The following is an 8,413-nucleotide window of genomic DNA, read 5'->3' as shown; positions in this document are numbered from 1 at the left end:
ATGCGTATTTATAAATGGAATAAAAATAATTTTATGCAACATAACCAGGAGGCGAAAGCAAGTAATATTTTTCAGCTAGCTATTACGAATTATTTGGTCACCTTAACGACATCGCTACGCATTTAACACTTCAACTCCAGCTTTTTGAGTGCTTTAAACGAGTTTCCGTAATTTTTCAGTTTACATGCAAATATTGTAACCCTAAATATTAGTTTAATGCAATATCTCATTTTTGTAGAATGTGCAGCCTTTATTTTCTTGCCTTCCCCAGCATTCAATGGCGCAAAACCAGTCAGCGCCCACACACCCAGCCATCAGCTTCTGCAGTTGAATACTGAAATTGATAAAAATTTCACATTCACTTTTCCATTTGCAATTTCGAAATACTCCATTTCCATGCGTACCGCTTCCAGCGCCAACAATTCGTAAACATTTCCAATTTTCAAACACAACTCACCACACTTTTCGGAGTCTTCCCATGCGGAGCGCGCAGGCTCGAACTATTCATCATTTTCGCGCTGCCTTAACTCTTATACTCGTGCGTTCCATTGTTATGTGCCGCATATTCCATTTCATTCCTTATCGTTGTCTACTCGTTGAGTGCCCGCTCTGTTAGCTGCTCTCTTTTCGGGGGCGCCTTGCCGTTGTGCACCTTCGTATTTGCACCTTATTTTTATGCCCGAATCCAGGCTGTCGACGTAGTCTAGGTCAGTAGTGCTAGCATGCGATTCGTGTGGCGCTGTTCGGCCGGCCAAGTCGCCGCCACTATATCGGTCACCCCCACCTTGTCTGTAGAAGTTTTGTGTGGGTGTTGTTGTTGTTGTTGTTGCGGTGGCAAATGCGAAGGCAAAGGTGTTTTGTGTTGCGTGCTGCTGGACAAATGAATTGATGTTGAGCCAGCAACGACGTGTTTATGCGTCTGTTGGTGTACTGTCACGATTTGTTGGCCAGCTGCGCCTTGCCTGCCTGGCTTGTGTCTGCTGGAAGCTGTATAAGTAATTTTGCGTGCATACATACATATATGTGGGGGTGTGTGTGCATGTATATGTAGATGGTTGGTGTGTTTATCTACCAATCGAAAAATGTACTTAGATTCTTAGTAATTTTGAGGCCTAATATAAAATCCCATTATCGGCCGCCGTAGCCGAATGGTTGGTGCGGGACTACCATTCGGAATTCAGAGAGAACGTAGGTTCGAATCTCGGTGAAACACCAAAATGAAGAAAAAGTTTTTCTAATAGCGGCCGCCCCTCGGCAGGCATGGGCATCTTCCGAATGTATTTCTGCCATGAAAAAGCTACTCATAAAAAATATCTGCCGTTCGGAGTCGGCTTGAAACTGTAGGACCCTCCATTTGTGGAACAACATCAAGACGTACGCCACAAATAGGAGGAGGAGCTCGGCCAAATACCCGAAGAGGGTGTACGCGCCAATTATGTATTGTTAATGTATGTTAAAAGTTTGCAAAATTATTTTTAAGTAAAGTATTCACAATTTGTACCACTGCACATATTCATGTAATGATAATGGTAATTGTTGTACGGGTTAGGCTAAGGCCTTTGTGCGCTGCGACCAGATTAATCTATTGTGCGCCCCTAATCACTTAATTATAATTATTTAGTATACCGGGAAATCGAACCAGCTCCGTAGAAGGGAGTAAATGTAGGTCTTCCTCCTCTAGTAGGTACGAGCCCAGGATTCAGTGTCTCCTGTGGCCTAATGCCACACAGTTGGTGATTAAGTGTTCCATGCACTACTCTTTATCACAGCAGAAGCTGCAGGATATTTTAGTAGACAACCCTGTTCTGTTAAAGTGTTTATTACAGGCAAACGGTACTTTAAGTTCTCCACAGACTAATCTGAGGCCCTTCTTATCTGGGGTTAGAGCAGATTTTGCTCGGTTGGCATTGAAGTTCAAACACTTTTTGGAGTGATTAAGGCTACGTGTGCGGTTCCCTGATTTTAGATTTCATCCATTTTTTGATTTCCTGTTTTATATCACTTTTTTAAGGCCAACAAATGAGGTTGGTCCAATAAATAGCCCTTCTGTCCCTTTTTTGACAAAATAAGTCTGCCTTCTCGTTTCCTTCGTGTACCTCATGTCCTGGTATCCAAATAAGTGAGACCTGATTATGAGTGGCCAGTTTGTTGAGTGCATTGTGACACTCTATTAGGATTTTTGACTTGAATGTGAAGCTATTCGAGGCTTTGAGAACCGATTGGCTGGCTGTCCGAAAGTATTTTAATTTTTACTTTCTCGAGCCCTCTTTTGGATATGATTTCCACTGTTTCCATTATGGCGAAGAGCTCCGCATAGAAAATTGTGTTACCTGTTCTTAATGTTAGGGATTTGTGTGCTCTAGGCCCCACTATTCCTGCCCCTGCACCTTCGAGAGTTTTGGAACCATCTGTGTATAATTTTTGCGAGTCTTTATTTGACCATGTTGGATTAGTGTTGCTGTCTTCCTTGTAACCAGAAGGTCATTTTGGGGTTCAGACCCTAGGATTTACCCAAGAGTTGTTTTGTTGTCCGACGGTTTTTCGTTGCCTTTCTTATTACTGAGTTAAGGTGGGCCTCGCAAGTGAGTTTTTTATCCAAGATAATTCCTCTTCTTTTAGAGGTACTTCTATTCCATTTATTCCCAGGGTGGGTATATTTAGAACACTATTCATGTAAGTTCTGTAATCCAATATATAACCCGCTTCTCTTGTCACAGGTGCAGTGCTTTTCTTAAGCAACGAAGCTCACATCTTAATTTGTGTTTTGAAGAAATATGATGAATAGTAAAAGCGTACCTTTAAAATACATGCAGACAGCTTGGGTTTTTTTTTAACATTTTTAGTGAATAGCTACAAAAATTGGCACTCTGATTCACTTTTTTGATTGGCTGTATTTTTCTATATTGGACTCGCAAAAGCATAGGATTCACTTCAATTTCACTCTTTATTGTTTTTAGTATTTAGTACCAGTTTCTTTATTCAAAACTATGACAAAAGCACTCTTTGGGAGACTCTTTAATAACACGGTGCTACAAAATAAAAAAAAAACGAAAGAATTCTTCAAGTGATATAGTGCACGTTGTAGATCAAGACCAGTATAACACAAAACTGTGTTTAGAAAATTTAAAGCACCCTCAAATTTTTTATTTATTGTTAAAAACCCGATTTATGGTGTTATTGATGACAAAATTGATTTAACAAAGCGCGCCAGTCGTTTCTTTCTCGTGCTAACCGGCGCCAGTTGGACACACCAAGTGTAGTCAAGTCATTCAGTTCATTGTTCCATGGTTTCCGATAATCGCCGTTGCCAACGTGCAAAGGTCCAAAAATCTTGCGCAGAATCTTTCTCTCAAACACTCCAAGCGTCGCTTCATCGGACGATGCCATCGTCCAAGCTTCTGCGCCATACGTTAGGACTTGCATGATGCACACCACAGGTACCAAGTTTATATTATAATCCCAGTCAAACTCATGGCCCCTGTACCCTAATCCAAATGCATAACAATTTTCCAAATTAAAAAAACAAGCCCATCTTATTAAATGTTTTCAAAGCTTAAAATTTAGTTTAGCAAAATTCCATATTGTTTTTAAAAAACAAAAACTGAATGCAGCCAAAGCAGCAAATTTTGCAGCGCGCTTATATTTACCTGTGTCTTGTGGCGCAGTGCACTAATACTAATTAACTTTGAATGCAGCAAACTTCAAAAGGACCAACACTAACAAAACGAGAGGAAAAATTAATACAGCAAGAATAATACCAATTTTCGCCGACTGCTAAGGCATTCACTTACCTGCTTGCCAAGTCCGTCTTTAGTTATGCTGTCACAAGTCACCTTTAACACACCGCAAAAGGAAACAGTTTTGCGAAGTCAGTCAAGACATTTTCCTTAACGAAATGCTGCTGCTCAAGTGCGGCGGCACAAGTATTCATTTCAGTCCAAAAAATTATGTAGGTATGAGTAAAATGTAAGCTGCTATGCTGCGAACTTGCGAAGGCATTGCAAACGACAGGCGTTTCAGAAACTTGCAGCTTGAGTTATAATTAATTCAAGAGTAAAAGGCGCGAAGTGTTTTCGGTGCTCGCTTACAATACCCAACAGAAGAAAGTAAACGAAAAAGTACAGTATTATGCACAGGAAGCACTTTGTTGCACATACAACACACGGCGTCACTCGAGCAGCGGCTGGGCACGCGAACACTATCAATTACGATCGAGCCAGGCTAATGGCCAGCGAGTGCGCCTTGCTGGCGGAGGCGCTGATGCGAGTGAACTGCTTGAGTGTACGCGGGCCCGTTGTTGTGTGGGGTGTGTGTGTGTGTGTGTGTAGTTGTGTAGTTTGCCGATGCAAGCGGGGGTGTGGAATTACCAATAACAACAATAAATGCTGTTGAGCATTTCACTCAGGTGCTGCGGAACTTCGCTCGACATTTTTCGCTGAAAGACAAATAAATTTGTTTACTTTCGCGGTTTATGAGGGTTAAACGAACTGTTGTTGATTGAATAAGTTATAGGTAGAGGTACCTCGGTACCTCTAGCGAATTCGGGCCTTTCGCTTGATGGTTTCTCATTTCGGTGATGCGCAGTTGTTTACATCTTTATTAATTTAACTGAAATGTACGTTGAAAGGTTAAAAGGTTTTGCTCCGCAGCAGTCACTTTGGCAGAAAATAAACACCAAGTGAAATTAAATATTTTTGCTTCGATGCACAAAAGGTGAAGTATATTCGTAAAAGGCTTTGTGTTAAAAATTAGATTACTTTTCCTGGTACAGTTAAATTGTTTAACCCTTTCGAGCCTCCTGGTACACCATATGTTTATAAAGTGTGTCTGAAAAATACATTTCAGAAATACCGACAGAATAGTTCTAGGCAGGGTATTGATGAATCAATGACGAAATTTAAAGGAAGATCGTCCTTAAAACAATATATGCCACTCAAGCCAGTAAAACGTGGTATAGAAATGTGGCTGCGATGCCACTCTGAGACTGGGTATACATATGATTTTAATATTGTATATATAATGGAAGGGAACAAAATAAATGCGATTGTATAGCGTTTTTCAATAGGTGCGCTTCAACTTTTTTCCGATAGGGAGGGCGAACGACGCATTATTTTTAATTTTTTGCTTGCCATTTGTAAACTTCATTAGTATACATTTCATCATGGAACGCTACACACTTGAGCAACGATTGCAAATCGTGCAAATTTTTTATGAAAATAATCGTTCTGTTGCTGCTACTTTAAGAGCATTACGGCAATTTTACCGTCTTCAGTGATGAAAATCACTTTTGGCTCAATGGCTTTGTCAACAAGCAAAATATGCGTTACTGGGCAGAAAGCAATCCACACGTGATTCATGAGGCACCGTTGCATCCCGAAAAAATCACTGTTTGGTGCGGTTTACATGCCGGCGGCGTAATTGGCCCATATTTTTTCGTTGACGAGAACGATCGCCACGTTACTGTGAATGGAAATCGATACCGCGACATGATAAACTATTATTTTTGCCGCAATTGAATGGTATGGACTTAGACGACATGTGGTTTCAACAGGACGGGGCCACAAGCCACACAGCACACGCTACAATTGATTTGTTGAAGAGTAAGTTCGATGAGCGCATTATTTCCAGAAATGGACCGGTCGAATGCCCGCCGCGCTCGTGCGATTTGACGCCTCTAGACTACTTTCTTTGGGGTTATGTGAAGTCATTGGTCTACAGTAACAAGCCGGCGACGATTTGTGAGCTCAGAGCCAATATTGAACGCGAAATTGCTGGAATTTCGGCCGATTTATGCAAAAGAGTGGTCGAAAATTGGGTTCAACGATTGGACTTCGTAAAACGTGCACGCGGTGGTCATGCAAAAGAAATCGAATTTCATACTTAAATGTATATGTTCAAACTCGATAATAAAAAAAAAATTAGTTAAAAAAGTCAAACCGTTTGTGTTTTATTCAAAAAAAAAAAAGTTGAAGCGCTCTTACTGAAAGACGCTTTACTTTGGGAGAATGTGTGGCATGATTCAAGGGAAGTTATGGTGCTAAGCAACTGTCATACGTCAACAATGACAACAGTTAATAAAACGTTGAAAGATGGAAAAAAATATCAGTATCATGCCCTCAATCTATAAAGTTTTACCGAAAAGCAATCGGAGGAGTAGATCGCGCCGACCAAATGGCAGGAGTTTACGAATACGATAGGAAGTCTACAATATGGTGGGAAAACGTTCTCTACCGTCTACTAATGTTTTCTGCAGTAAATTCCTGGATAATTTACTGCGACCTTAGAAGAGAAAAACTTCCTTCCATCGAATTTCTAATAACATTAACTGAGCCATTAATAGTAGAAGGTAAGAAAACTGCAGCCGTCAGCAGATCCCAATCATCAGGCCGTTTATCTAAACGTCAGAGACAGCTGGAAAACGTATCTTTGCATTTGCCGGTGCCAATTCAAACTCGCAGACGTTGCTCCAAATGTGCGCTAGAAAAAAAGCAAACCAGAACAAAACAAATTTGTCAGCAATGTAATATACGACTTTGCAGGAATTGCTTTGCCATTCATCATACTGAAAATCAGTAGATTCCGTAAATTTTTTATGAACCTAAGATACTTTACGTTTATTTCGAATAAAAATCTGTTTCAATTTCGAATACTATTTTTGTATAACTTGAATTTTTCACCATTAAATGTTATGAAAATTTAATTCTATACTTAGTTTTACTACTTGTCGACAGAGGACTGATGGTACACACTCAAAGGTACTCATGATACAATGTTGTACCACCCCCCCTGCCCCTCCCATGACGCAATTGGGAAATCTTTAAATGCACACTCTGCAGTTATCAGTAATCCAATAAGTTGGAGCTAGTTAAATTATTTTTATTTGATAGGCTGATTGCCGGTTCGAAAGGGTTAAGGGGTTATACACAGTTAGAAGGCCGAAAAAAGCGAATTTTCCGGAATTTTTTTTGGGAAAACTTTTTAACTTATTGATCTTAACATTTGTACACATATTATGCTATCTTTTAACTGCATTTTAAGACTAAGTATTAGTAAAAGTATTAATTTTGAAAGGAGCTACAGCTGATCTCCAGGAGCTCCTCTCAAAAAATACGTTTTGCGGTGACCTTTATATCTCTGAACTGGATTCTCTGAAATTACAATAGAAAACCAAACAGATTTCGTTAAAATAATGTTAAATCTAGTAATTAGTCGAAGGAATAAGCGAAATACATTTTTGTGACAAAATGGCGGTTTCTCAAAACAAAAAAATGATTTTTGAGCAAAATTTCGGCCTTAAATTGTTTATAAAAAAATATATTTATCGGTGAGAAAAAATCTTCGATTAATTACTAAAAAATTAAGTTAAGAAGCTCGTGTTAAAATTTGGTATCTAGCCGCGTTCGAGTAATGTTGATCACCGTAATGTTGAAAACACCATTTTGAGAAAAACGCGCGGCCTTGTTCTTTCAAGCATTCTGAAATGCCTTCTTAAATTTGCGTGTAACTTCGGAAATATTCCCCGGAACGATAATCAATTTTCTGTGTGCATTCTTAAATATATGTACATTAAGAAAGAAAATAAAAAAAATATTTTTTTTTTTTAATTCTAACTGTATGTAAACCCTTAAAGGGTCAGACCACTCCAGCGCCGTGCACTTCAATATTTTCACTAACTTTACTTGCCATAATTAATTTTAAAGTAGGCATTATTTGAATAATGAAACATTGTATTTGTTTAATAAAATCGTTCTTTGTAAAAAATTCTCAAAAAAAAAAAACGTGATTTTTCAGCCTTACAAGAGTATACGAGTATAACCCCTTAAACTACCGGATCACTGTAGAGTTTTTCAAGCGCAAATAAACGCAAATCATCAAGTTGTAAGATGGTTGGACATAAAAAGAATACCATCAAAAGATATCTCCATTCTATCAGGCAGCTAAGCTGGCCTACGGGCTCCGGAAGCATTCCAAATAATATCAAGGAGTGTCAAGGGGCGCTAAACAGTATCTATTACCTGATGCTGGTATTTAGGCCACAGAGATACACCAGGAAGTCGTAGGGCTGATCAACTTGCAAGAGAAAGCACCTGTATGCCAAACATAAACAATTTTATGGATGTACCTCTCGTAACTTGTAAGCTTCTTATTAAGGACGCACTAATCAGTTCTGCAAATCAAAGATGGATTAGTGCGAATAGCAGTAAAATTGGTAGGCAAACATGGCCAAACCTAATGTATGTGTATTCAATATTGTTATAAAATTGAGTAGACTTTAAATTAGGACCTTAGTAGGGGCCCTCACAGGACATTCGCATGGCGATTAGGCGTTTACATGCATGATTTTTGCCGTAACTGTAGGAATGAGGAGGAGTTGGGTTCCTTTTTTGCACATGCCCGGCTTTAGCCAGAAGCA

The sequence above is a fragment of the Anastrepha ludens genome, chromosome 2, assembly GCF_028408465.1.
Source record: "Anastrepha ludens isolate Willacy chromosome 2, idAnaLude1.1, whole genome shotgun sequence".
In the NCBI taxonomy this organism is placed as follows: domain Eukaryota; kingdom Metazoa; phylum Arthropoda; class Insecta; order Diptera; family Tephritidae; genus Anastrepha; species Anastrepha ludens.
Note: the sequence above shows the minus strand (reverse complement) of the source record.